Raw genomic sequence first — 13803 nt, 5'->3', positions numbered from 1 at the left:
ATCTCCCCCTCCCTCTTCCCTTTCTTGCTGCACAGGTTCTAATTATTAATTAACTCTTTCTTTGACATGCTTTTTACTACAGCATCCTGGTCTATTTCATTCAGATCCACCCATTGCATATTGTACCACTCCAGGCAATTAGTGCTTAGCGTGGTCAGGACTATAAATCTAAGACTGTTAATGAAACACTACAGCAATAATAAGGGGTCACTGTAAAATTACTGAGAATAGATATGTGGCTCGATATGCCTCCTCAACGCCATGGAGACGCATTCTAAATGTTAGGGGGGCCGGGAGCTGGGTAACGAGCGATGAGCTCACTGTGAGACCAGGGCCATTGTATTATGCTATTGGCTATACTTATGGTGGATCATGTACCAGCAGGTCATTCTCTATCCTAAGAGGTAGAAAGTGTACATGACTCATGGTCCTCATGGGGTCAGAGACACCTTGGGTATCCATGGACATGGGGACCCACAGAATACAGTAATTAATCCCACGGGGATTCTGTACACAATATCTGCAGTTCCTGCATAAGGCAGGGGTGTCAAAAAGGATGCAAGTTTTCACTCAAGTACAGAGACTACAGGAGTCTCTGCATTTTCATGTATTATAGGTTACATACACAGTTCTATGTCTATTTCCTCTGATTTATGTTCACTCATTGAGAGACGCTTTGAATACTTCTAACCAATCCTAGCCAGCTCAAGTCTGCTCTTATCTATCTTCCAGTAATCCTTTACAATTGCAAATACACTTCTCCCATTCCTTCTTAGGGCCCCGTCACACTAAGCGATGCAGCAGCGATCCCGACAATGATACGACCTGTCAGGGATCGTTGCTGCATCGCTAATACATCGCTGGTGAGCTGTCAAACAGGCAGGCTCACCAGCGATCAGGGGAGCAGCGATATCGTGGAAAGAATCGTTCCACGATGTCCTGCTCCCGTTACCAGCCTGCTGCAAGCAGGAGCAGGCTGGTAACTATGGTAAACATCGGGTTACTAAGTGCGCGTGTGACCCTAGTAACCCGCTGTTTACTATGGATACCACTCTGCTACGGTGCGCGGTCACCCTGGTGTTATAGTGGTGGTGGAGGCTGAGGATAATACAGCCGAAATGAGGAATCGTATACCCATGTGTGGGTGTGAAGTGGTGCATGTGAATACACTTCCCGAAATAACACAGTGGACTAGACTTTATGTTACTCTGCTGTAATTTGGTGGTGATGAGAAGTCTGGCCCAATCCAGCCCTTGTTCATTTTGATAAGGGTCAGCTTGTCAGCATTGTCAGTTGACAGCCGAGAGCACTTATCAGTTATAATTCCCCCAGCGGCACTAAAAACACGCTCCGATAACACGCTAGTGGCAGGGCAGGCCAGGACCTCCAAGGCGTACAGAGCGAGTTCATTCCAAGTGTCCAGCTTGGATACCCAATAATTAAAAGGCACAGAGGAATCACGGAGGATGCTGGTACGGTCTTTTGAAACTTTCCACTCCTTGTGAGAGTACCCAGCGCCTCAGGGTCTGTCCGAAGGGAGGGTCTGAGAAAACTGTCCCAGAACATTGACAGTGTTTCCCTGCCTCTGCTGGATTGGAGTTGCCTCTCTATCGCATGTACGCCTTGGTTGGGCAACGAACTGTGACCTCTGCCGCTAGCGTGTTCAGATGGGAATTTTTTTAACAGTTCTGCAGCAAGGGCCTTCTCGTACTGCCCCATTTTTGTAGACCTCTCCACCTCAGGAATAAGAGAGTGAAAGTTCTCCTTGTAGCGGGGGTCTACAAGTTTCTCCAACCAGTAATGACTGTCACCCAACATTTTGACAACGCGAGGGTCACGGTTAAGGCAGCGTAACATAAAGTCAGCCAAGCGTGCCAGACTGGTAACGGGCAAGATTTCCGTGTCCTCACCAAGCTGATGGTTGACCATGCTCTCCTCCTCCTCCTACTCCTCCTCCCCCCCCTGTCCTCAGGCCACCCGTGCTGAACCGATGGTATGACAGTTGTACAGGTACTACCGTCTACAGCGCATGATACCAGCTCCTGTTCTTCCTTCTCCTCTTCCTCCTCATTTTCCCCCAATGCACATTGGGATGAGAGGAGGCTGGGTTGTGAATAATCGCCCGCTATGTCTTCTTGATCCATCAAGTGGGATGCTGACACTAATGATGGCGTCATCGCCACTCACCATCTTGGTGGCCTCCTCAAAGTTTGTCAGGATGGTACATATGTCAGACATCCAGGTCCACTGAGGTCTTATGTGTGGAGTCTGACTTGAATATCGATGGCCTTATTGCAGCTGGTACTCCACAACTGCTCTCTTCTACTCACAAATCCTTAGCAACATGTGTAGGGTAGAGTTCCAATGTGTTGGGACATCACACACCAGTCGGTGTGATAGAAGCTGCAAACGATGCTGCAACACAGCAAGGGCGGCGGAAGCTGTAGCCGACTTGCGAAAATGAGCTGACAGGCGACGTACTTTCACGAGCAGATCTGGCAACTCGGGGTACAATTTAAGAAACCTCTGAACAACGAGGTTAAGCACATGAGCAAGGCATGGTACGTGTGTGATCTCGCCTCGCCTCAGAGCAGCCACCAGGTTACGGCCATTGTCACACAGGACCATGCCTGGATGTAGGTTTAGCGGTCTCAACCACAGATCTGCCTGCTCATTCACAGCTGTCCACAACTCACAAGCAGTGTGAGGTTTATCACCTAAGCTTATGAGTTTCAGCACAGCCTGTTGCCGCTTGGCGGAGGCAGTACTGCAGTGCTTCCAGCTTGTAACTGATGTGGTGATATGTGAGATGGAAGCTGAACATGAGGAGGAGGTGGAGGATGATGCGCAGGAGCTGTACACTGTGGGGGCAACTCTGACTGACATGGGGCCCGCAATCCTTGGTGTGGGGAGGATGTGTTCCGTCCCAAGGTCTGACTGGGTCCCGGCTTCCACTATGCTTACCCAGTGTGCCGTCAGGGAGATGTACCGTCCCTGGCCACAAGCACTTATCCACGTGTCCATTGTCAGGTGGACTCTCCCAGTAACTGCATTGTTGAAGGCACAGCAGATGTTTTGGGACACGTGCTTGTGTAGTGCGCGGATGGCACACTGGGCAAAATAGTGTCGGCTGGGGACTGAGGACCGAGGGACGGCCACCGCCATAAGGTTGCGGAAGGATTCCGACTCCACCAGCCTAAAAGGCAGTATTTCCAACGCAAGCAGTCGTGAAATGTGCGAATTTAGGACTGTGCCCTGTGGGACGTTAGCTGCGAATTTCCACTTTCATTCAAAGGTCTGGGATATAGACAATTGAACGCTGCGGTGGGACGTGGACGTGGACGTTGATGCTGTTTCTTGAGAAACTGCCATAACAAGTGAAGACTGTGAGGAGGGGGCATCTTTACATGCAGTATGGACAGGGGATTGCCTTGCACACACAACAGGGTGTTCTATTGCACGCACAACAGCGGAAGAAGCAGTGGTGACACCCGCTGACACTGGTCTTGGACCTTGAGGTTCACCCCACAAAGTCAGGTGCTTTGCAGCCATGTGCCTGATCATGCTGGTGGTGGTCAGGCTGGTAGTTTTGTCACCCCTGCTGATGCTGGCATGGCAGGTGGTACAAATGGCCTTTTTGGGGTTATCAGCAGAGTCTTTAAAAAAATTCCAGACTCTGGAAGACGTACCGCTTGTACTGGCAACGTCCCTCGTGTTGGTGTTACGGGGAACGGTTGCCCGCCTTCTGTCTGCGGCCAACACACTGCTTCTTCCTGCCTGTCGGGGTACTCTGCCTCCCTCCCCCTGTGTGCTGCTGGCCTCACTCTACATGTCCTCCTGCCACGTTGGGTCAGTTACTAGATCATCCACCACCTCCTCCTCTTCCACTTGTGCAGCACGATGCTCCTCCTCACTTCCTGGCAATTGTGTCTCGTCATTGTCCACCTCTTGTGACAAATTGCCAGTGTCGACTTCCTGTGGCCATGGCTGTTCAAATATTTGGGCATCGCTATATGGGAACTCCTCTTCCACCAATTCAAGCGTTGCAGGCGAGGGGCACAAATATGGAAATGGACCAGTGAACAGCTCTTCAGAGTGTCCAAGTATGGGATCAGTTGCTGTCTAATGACACTCGGCATGGTTGGAGGAAGGAGCATCAGGGTGAGGAGGAGTATGCAGTCGCGACTCATGGCTGCTAAGAGTTGACCGTGTGGAAGACAGACCAGAGGTGGTGGTGCCCAGGTAACTGGAAGCATTATCTGCTATCCAATTAATAACCTGTTCACACTGATCAATTCGCAATACTGGTGTTTTTCTGTGCTTCCCTAGTAATTCGGTCAAGAAGTGGGAGCGAGAAGATGTGGCTGTTGGTTGTGGCACATTTTCACCTTGGCCACGGCCCCGTCCTCTGCACGCACCATCACAAGAACGTCCACTTCCACGTCCCTTGCCAAGTGCTTTGCCCATTGTAAAGGAAGTAATATAGCTTACACTTGCACTATCAATGGAAAAAGGGTAATAAAAAGTAGATTAGAACCGTGGAAGAGGAAAACCACAGTTCTATTCCTCTGGCCTACACCCTACTCTTTTAAACAATCAGAACAATCAGGGAGAAACTATTACTGTTTTTCTTTACGGAAAAAATACCAAAACCTGAAAAATAGAAATTTTTTACCGTGGAATGGCAAAACCACAGTTATTGTTTACTGGGGTATACCATAAAATTTTAAATATATAGTACAGACCAAAAGTTTGGACACATCTTCTCATTTAAAGATTTTTCTGTATTTTCATGACTATGAAAATTGTACATTCACACTGAAGGCATCAAAACTATGAATTACCACATGTGGAATTATATACTTAACAAAAGAGCGTGAAACAACTGAAAATATGTCTTATATTGTAGGTTCTTCAAAGTAGCCACCTTTTGCTTTGATGACTGCTTTGCACACTCTTGGCATTCTCTTGATGAGCTTCAAGAGGTTGTCACCAGAAATGGTCTTCCAACAATCTTGAAGGAGTTCCCAGAGATGCTTAGCACTTGTTGGCCCTTTTGCCTTCACTCTGCGGTCCATCTCACCCCAAACCATCTCGATTGGGTTCAGGTTTGGTGACTGTGGAGGCCAGGTCATCTGGCTTAGCACCCCATCACTCTCCTTCTTGGTCAAATAGCCCTTACACAGCCTGGAGGTGTGTTTGGGGTCATTGTCCTGTTGAAAAATAAATGATGGTCCAACTAAATGCAAACCGGATGGAATAACATGCCGCTGCAAGATGCTGTGGTAGTGATGCTGGTTCAGTATGCCTTCAATTTTGAATAAATCCCCAACAGTGTCACCAGCAAAGCACCCCCACACCATCACACCTCCTCCTCCATGCTGCACGGTGGGAACCAGGCATTTAGAGTCCATCCGTTCACGTTTTCTGCGTCGCACAAAGACACTGTGGTTGGAACCAATGATCTCAAATTTGGGCTCATCAGACCAAAGCACAGATTTCCACTGGTCTAATGTCCATTCCTTGTGTTCTTTAGCCCAAACAAGTCTCTTCTGCTTGTTGCCTGTCCTTAGCAGTGGTTTCCTAGCAGCAATTTTACCATGGAGGCCTGCTGCACAAAGTCTCCTCTTAACAGGTGTTGAAGAGATGTGTCTGCTGCTAGAACTCTGTGTGGCATTGACCTGGTCTCTAATCTGAGCTGCTGTTAACCTGCGATTTCTGAGGCTGGTGACTCGGATAAACTTATCCTCAGAAGCAGAGGTGACTCTTGGTCTTCCTTTCCTGGGGTGGTCCTCATGTGAGACAGTTTCTTTGTAGCACTTGATGGTGTTTGCAACTGCACTTGTCGACACTTTCAAAGTTTTCCCAATTTTTCAGACTGACTGACCTTCATTTCTTAAAGTAATGATGGCCACTCAGTTTTTCTTTACTTAGCTGCTTTTTTCTTGCCATAATACAAATTCTAACAGTCTATTCAGTAGGACTATCAGCTGTGTATCCACCAGACTTCTGCACAACACAACTGATGGTCCCAACCCCATTTATAAGGCAAGAAATCCCACTTATTAAACCTGACAGGGCACACCTGTGAAGTGAAAACCATTTCCGGTGACTACTTCTTGAAGCTCATCAAGAGAATGCCAAGAGTGTTGTCACGCTGTCTCTGTATACTGGAGGTAGGGGGCCTAAGCTGACCCTAAGCTGGGGCCCTGACTAATCCCTCAACCTGGAGGTACTGTTAAAGGTACAGAGGTGCAGGCCGCCAGCGTAACCCCTACCTCCTGAGGATCCCTGCACCTAAGTAATCTAGTCCTGAGAAGGACCCCGATCACAACAAAAGGGGACAAGTAATAATATGCCCACACACAGTACTTAGACGAACCAGACAGTACAAGGGAAAAACCAAAACCACCTTGCATACAAAAACTACACAACTACAACAGAGGGAACACCAACGGGAAAGGAGATAAATGATAAAGCGAGGAAGGGAAAAAACTCTCCGAATACACTTATCTCTGAAACTCCAAATACCACGATCCGCTCTGTTAGTCTGCATGAAATGCTTTCACCGACACTTCCCTAGCAGACCAGCAGGCATTTGAAGGAGTCTCACTACAGCAGCATTGATTGCAGCTGGGCGAGGCTGGACCTCGTCTAGCACAGAGAGAGAGAGAATTAACTCCCTCACTGCCGAAAAACACAAAGCACCAAAAAGTCAGCTGCGAGAAGTCAGGCTGTGTAATCGTGATGATCTTCGTGGCGACACACCCGTGACAGTACCCCCCCTTCTACGAGGGGCCTCCGGACCCTCAGGGCCAGGTTTATCCGGGTGAGTCGTGTGGAAGGCCCGAACTAATCGGTCTGCGTTAATATCCGACGCAGGAACCCACATCCTCTCCTCAGGACCATACCCTTTCCAATGAACCAGGTACTGAAGGGACCGGCGATTAAAGCGTGAATCGATTACCCTCGATACCTGGAACTCCAAGTTACCCTTGACCACCACTGGAGGGGGAGGTAAAGGTGACGGTACCACCGGCGCCACATACCTCTTAAGCAACGATCTGTGGAACACGTTGTGAATTTTAAACGTAGGGGGGAGGTCAAGACGGAATGCCACCGGATTAATAATAGAACTGATTCTGTACGGCCCGATGAACCTGGGACCCAGTTTCCAGGAGGGAACCTTAAGTTTTATATTCCTGGTAGACAACCATACCCGATCGTTCACACTTAGGTCCGGACCAGACATTCTCCTCCTATCAGCCATACGTTTGTATCGGTTCCCCATAGTATTCAGATTCTTCAGCACCCCTCTCCATACTGAAGCGAGTGATGAGGAAAATCGTTCCTCCTCAGGAACCCCCGAAGAGCCCCCCCTACTGAAAGTACAAAACTGGGGGTGAAAACCATATGCCCCAAAAAACGGGGACTTACCAGTGGACTCACTCCGCCTATTATTAAGAGCAAACTCTGCCAGAGGTAAGAAAGAAGCCCAGTCCTCCTGGTTCTCTGACACAAAACACCGGAGATATGTCTCCAAGCTCTGGTTCATACGTTCCGTCTGACCATTGGTCTGAGGATGAAAAGCCGATGAGAACGACAAATGCATCCCCCGCCGTGCACAAAACGCCTTCCAGAACTTGGACACAAACTGAGACCCCCGATCAGACACCACCTCGGAGGGTACCCCGTGAAGCCTCACAATCTCCCCAATGAACACCTGCGCAAGAGTTTTAGCATTAGGGAGAGCCGGAAGAGCGATAAAATGTGCCATCTTGCTGAACCTGTCCACTACAACGAGTATGACCGTTTTACCCGAAGACGGAGGGAGGTCCGTAATAAAGTCCATAGACAGATGAGTCCAAGGACGCTCCGGGATCTTCAAAGGTAAGAGGGCCCCAGACGGACGGGTATGTGAGGTCTTAGAGTTCGCACAAACCCCACAGGACGCGACAAAAGTTACCACCTCCTTATGTAAGTTAGGCCACCAAAACCGACGCGAGAGGAGATCCACAGTTGCTCTACTCCCCGGGTGTCCTGCAAAAACTGAGTTATGGTGTGCCTCGATCACCTTTTGTCGCAACTGATCTGGAACAAACAGTCTCCCCGGAGGTCCAACAGGGGCGTCCCCCTGAGCCTCCAATACCTCCTCCTCCAGCTCAGAGCATACTGCCGAAACCACCACCCCCTCCTGAAGGATAGGAATCGGGTCGTCCGTATTCCCGGCCCCAGGGAAACTACAAGATAAGGCATCCGCCTTTACATTTTTTGACCCAGGACGATATGTAACGACAAAATTAAACCTGGTAAAAAACAATGACCACCTAGCTTGTCTGGGATTCAGACGTTTCGCGGACTCCAGATATAGCAGGTTCTTGTGATCGGTGATGACGGTGACCGGATGGACTGCCCCCTCCAAAAAATGGCGCCACTCCTCAAAAGCTAACTTAATGGCCAAGAGTTCCCTATTGCCGACATCGTAATTCCTCTCAGCGGACGACAATTTTTTAGAGAAAAAGGCGCACGGATGCCACTTACCAGGGGACGAACCTTGTGATAATTCTGCTCCCACCCCTACCTCGGGAGCGTCTACCTCTACAATGAATGGCTGTGACGCATCAGGTTGAATGAGTATGGGTGCCGAGGCAAAACATTTTTTCAAGGAGGAGAATGCTTGACAAGCCTTGTCAGACCACCTAGAAAAATCCGTCCCCTTTTTAGTCATGTCTGTGAGAGGCTTAACCATGGACGAGAAATTACGAATGAACTTCCGGTAATAATTAGCAAACCCCAGGAAACGTTGTAGTGCCTTAAGATTCTCTGGCCGATCCCACTCAAGAACTGCCCGCACTTTCCCAGGGTCCATACGAAAACCGGACGCTGAAACCAGGAAGCCTAAAAACTGGAGTTCCTGTACGGCGAACACACACTTTTCCCATTTGGCATACAGTTTATTATCCCGCAAGATCTGTAACACCTGCCTAACGTGCTCCTGATGAGACACCAGATCCGGCGAGTAAATTAAGATATCATCCAGATATATGACAACAAACTGTCCCACCAGGCGGCGAAAAATGTCATTAACAAAGTGTTGGAACACCGCCGGGGCATTAGTCAGACCGAATGGCATGACAAGGTTCTCATAATGCCCCTCCGGAGTGTTAAACACCGTCTTCCACTCATCCCCCTCCTTCATCCTAATCAGATTGTACGCCCCCCTGAGATCCAATTTAGAGAACCATTTGGCGCCCACGATCTGATTAAAGAGATCGGGAATAAGTGGGAGCGGATACGGATCTCGGACCGTAATCCGATTAAGTTCACGGAAATCCAGGCAAGGGCGTAGGCCTCCATCTTTCTTCTTAACAAAGAAGAACCCCGCAGCCACCGGTGAAGATGAAGGTCTAATATGCCCCTTAGCCAGACTTTCTGAAATATAATTCTTCATGGCCTGCCTCTCAGGACCAGAAAGGTTATACAACCTAGCTTTAGGTAACTTGGCCTCAGGGAGCAGTTTTACAGAACAGTCATACTCGCGATGAGGAGGTAGTTCCTGACACCCTTTCTCCGAGAATACATCCTCAAAGTCCGCCAGAAATGGAGGTAAGACCCAAGGAGTAACCGCACCGATGACCGTGTTCATGCAGTTTTTATTACAGAATTTACTCCATTGGCTTATCTCTCTGGTTTGCCAATTAATAACCGGGTTATGCTTAGTTAACCATGGAAGGCCCAACACTATAGGAGTGGGAAGACCCTCCAACACGTAGCAAGACAACAGTTCTTTATGTATCGCCCCCACTTGAAGTTTTACGTCATGCACAGCTTGCAAAAAACTTCCCTGACCGAGAGGCCTGGCATCGATCGAGAATATGGGGATGGGTTTAGCCAACTCACTCAATCGCATACCTTGAACCCGGGCAAACCGAGCATCAACCAGATTAGCCCCGGCCCCACTATCCAGAAGAACAGATATCCTCTCAGTTCTCGTACCCACCACCACCTCCGCCGGTACGAGAAACTGAGACGAACCTAGGGACGAAATACCTACTCCCAGATTGCCGTCCACCACACAACCTGGGATCAACAGTTTTCCGACGACTCTTCACTCTGCAAGGGACGGGATGGACACCCCCCAATAAAATGTCCCTTTCTCCCGCAGAAGAAACACCTTCCTGTCTTATGGCGCACCACCGGTCTCCTCCCCCGAAATGATGTCCCTCCTAATTGCATAGGCTCCTCTGGACTGACCAGGGGAACCACCATATGAGGGGACCTTGTAGGAGGTGGAGTCATCACAGGGGGTAGAGTTATCCCGCACCTCTCCCGAAGCCGTCTGTCAACGCGAATAGCAAGGGCCATAGCGGCTTCCAGTGACGCGGGAGAGTCATACTGTGCCAACACATCCTGTAATTTGTCGGATAAACCTTGACAAAACTGGCTCCTAAGAGCCGGGTCATTCCACTGGGTGTCCGTGGCCCACCTACGGAACTCCGAACAGAATTCCTCCGCCGGACGATCTCCCTGCTGGATCCTACGTAACTTAGACTCAGCAAGGGAGATCCGATCTGGGTCATCATATACGAGTCCCAGAGCAGCGAAAAACCTATCCACTGACTGGAGAGCCGGGGAGCCCGGGGGAAGAGAGAACGCCCAAGATTGTGGGTCCCCTTGTAGGAGCGAGATGACAATTCCCACCCTTTGTTCTTCACTCCCCGATGACCGAGGCCGCAGCCGAAAGTACAACTTGCATGCCTCCCGGAAAACAAAAAACTTGTCCCGCCCCCCAGTGAACCTGTTAGGGAGAGCTACTTTAGGTTCTGGTCCGGCTTGCTCCTGAGGATACAAAACCTTGGACCTAACGTCCGCCAGCTCCATGGACAAACTCTGCAACTGCCAAGCTAGACCGGCTACTGGATCCATGGTAGCTGGAGAAAAACTAAGTGGTCGGTGAAAATGTCATGCTGTCTCTGTATACTGGAGGTAGGGGGCCTAAGCTGACCCTAAGCTGGGGCCCTGACTATTCCCTCAACCTGGAGGTACTGTTAAAGGTACAGAGGTCCAGGCCGCCAGCGTAACCCCTACCTCCTGAGGATCCCTGCACCTAAGTAATCTAGTCCTGAGAAGGACCCCGATCATAACAAAAGGGGACAAGTAATAATATGCCCACACACAGTACTTAGACGAACGAGACAGTACAAGGGAAAAACCAAAACCACCTTGCATACAAAAACTACACAACTACAACAGAGGGAACACCAACGGGAAAGGAGATAAATGATAAAGCGAGGAAGGGAAAAAACTCTCCGAATACACTTATCTCTGAAACTCCAAATACCACGATCCGCTCTGTTAGTCTGCATGAAATGCTTTTACCGACACTTCCCTAGCAGACCAGCAGGCATTTGAAGGAGTCTCACTACAGCAGCATTGATTGCAGCTGGGCGAGGCTGGACCTCGTCTAGCACAGAGAGAGAGAGAATTAACTCCCTCACTGCCGAAAAACACAAAGCACCAAAAAGTCAGCTGCGAGAAGTCAGGCTGTGTAATCGTGACGATCTTCGTGGCGACACACCCGTGACAAGTGTGCAAAGCAGTCATCAAAGCAAAAGGTGGCTACTTTGAAGAACCTAGAATCTAAGACATATTTTCAGTTGTTTCACATTTTTTTGTTAAGTATATAATTCCACATGTGTTAATTCCTAGTTTTGATGCCTTCAGTGTGAATGTACAATTTTCATAGTCATGAAAATAGAGAAAAATCTTAAAATGAGAAGGTGTGTCCAAACTTTTGGTTTGTATTGTATATATTTGCGGCTGACCAGTGAGCGACACACTCAAACTGTTTTTTTTTAGATACAAAAGGCCCAAAACTGGATACTACAGAGATTTTACCCGTGGAACTGCAAAACCACACCGGGATTTGTCGGGCCTACACCAGACTATTTTCAACAGATATATTTTTATGTCACAACAGTCAGGAGATACTACTGCTTTTTTTTTTAAGGCAAAAAATACCAAAAACAGGATAATAGAGATTTTTTACCGTGGAGCAGCAAAACCACAGTTTTAATTTACTGGTGTATACCAGACTTTTTTAAAAATATAGATTTGCGGCTGAACAGTGAACGACACACTCAAACTGCTTTTTTTTAAATACAAAAGGCCCAAAACCGGATACTACAGAGATTTGACCCGTGGAACTGCAAAACCACACTTCTGTTTCTGTGGCCTATACCAGACTCTTTTCAACAGATATATTTGTGTCTGATAAATCAGAGACACACTTTTTTTTTGGGGGGGAGGGGACACCAATAGGTTAATAAGACGGGTATTTGTGCAGTGTGAAGGAGGAATAATAAAAGAGGATTTAGATGAAAAAAAAAGGATTTTTACTGGCCCCCGAGACCTGGAGCTAAGTCCAGAAATTTAAGAAACAGAAGCACACAGGACTGTAATGCAGCGTTTGCTGGTATAACTACTGCATCTCCTATACAGCCTGCCTGCCTGATATCTGGGATGGATATTAGTCCTGAGAAGGACTGTTTGTTTGATCTGGCAGCCTTTACAGACCCTACACTAACTATTTTGCAGGATAAATCTCTCCCTAGCTCAGCAGCGCTGTCCCTACACTCTCTAATCCGGAGCGACTGTGTCCAAGATGGCGGCACCCGGTTTTAAATACCCGAGGTGATGCTGTGCGGCCAGCCAATCACTGTAATGCCCACAAACAACATGGCTGCTGCATTACAGTGACTGGCTGGCAATCCCTGCATGTTCATTGGCTCTGTAAAGCGCACCAAACATGCAGGGCGAAGACCCGAGCTCCCGCCCGAGTAGCCCGGAAATGCTCAGTGCTCGCCGAACATCCCGAGTAGTGAGATACTCGAGTGAGTACCAAGCAGTGTCAAGCATGCTCGCTCAATACTAGTTATAAGCAGTTTATGATGTGTAATAAACTGCTGGTCTTCAAATTACCGTAAAACGTTGCATGTGTGCTTTAATTTAGCCGGTGAAGAGAGTGCCCCTCCAAATGTTCTTTTTAACATATTTATTAATGACCTTGTAGGGGGCATACAGAGTAATATTTCAATATTTGCAGATGACACTAAACTCTGCAGGGTAATCAATACAGAGGAGGACAATTTTTTATTACAGGAGGATCTATGTAAACTAGAAGCTTGGGCTGTAAATGGCAAATGAGCTTTAATGGGGATAAATGTAAGGTAATGCACTTGGGCAGAGGAAATACAATGTATAATTATATGCTTAATTGTAAAACACTGGGCAAAACTGTAACTGAAAAAGACCTGGGTGTATTGGTGGACAACAAGCTCACGTTTAGTGGCCAGCATCAGGCAGCTGCTGCAAAGGCAAATAAAATAATGGGATGCATTAAAAGAAGCATAGATGCTCATGAGGAGAACATCATTTTACCTCTATACAAGTCATTAGTGTGACCACACTTAGAATACTGTGTACAGTTTTGGTCTCCGGTGTATAAGAAAGACATAGCTGAACTAGAAAGGGTGCAGAGAAGAGAGACCAAGGTTATTAGAGGACAGGGGGGTCTGCAATACCAAGACTGGTTATTACACTTGGGGTTATTTACTGTGGAAAAAAGAAGTCTTAGGGGTGATCTTATTACTATGTACAAGTATATGAGGGGACAGTACAAAGACCTTTCTACTGATCTTTTTACTCTGAGGCCAGAGCATGCTCGCGCAACACTAGTAATGATTTATTCATGCTTGCTCATTCAGGGATCTACTCCACAGCTATCTTTTTTTTTCCCTTCAT

Source organism: Phyllobates terribilis, unplaced genomic scaffold, assembly GCF_046119375.1.
Source record: "Phyllobates terribilis strain yellow unplaced genomic scaffold, ASM4611937v1 Scaffold_42__1_contigs__length_11168841, whole genome shotgun sequence".
In the NCBI taxonomy this organism is placed as follows: domain Eukaryota; kingdom Metazoa; phylum Chordata; class Amphibia; order Anura; family Dendrobatidae; genus Phyllobates; species Phyllobates terribilis.
This window is presented reverse-complemented; position numbering follows the sequence as displayed.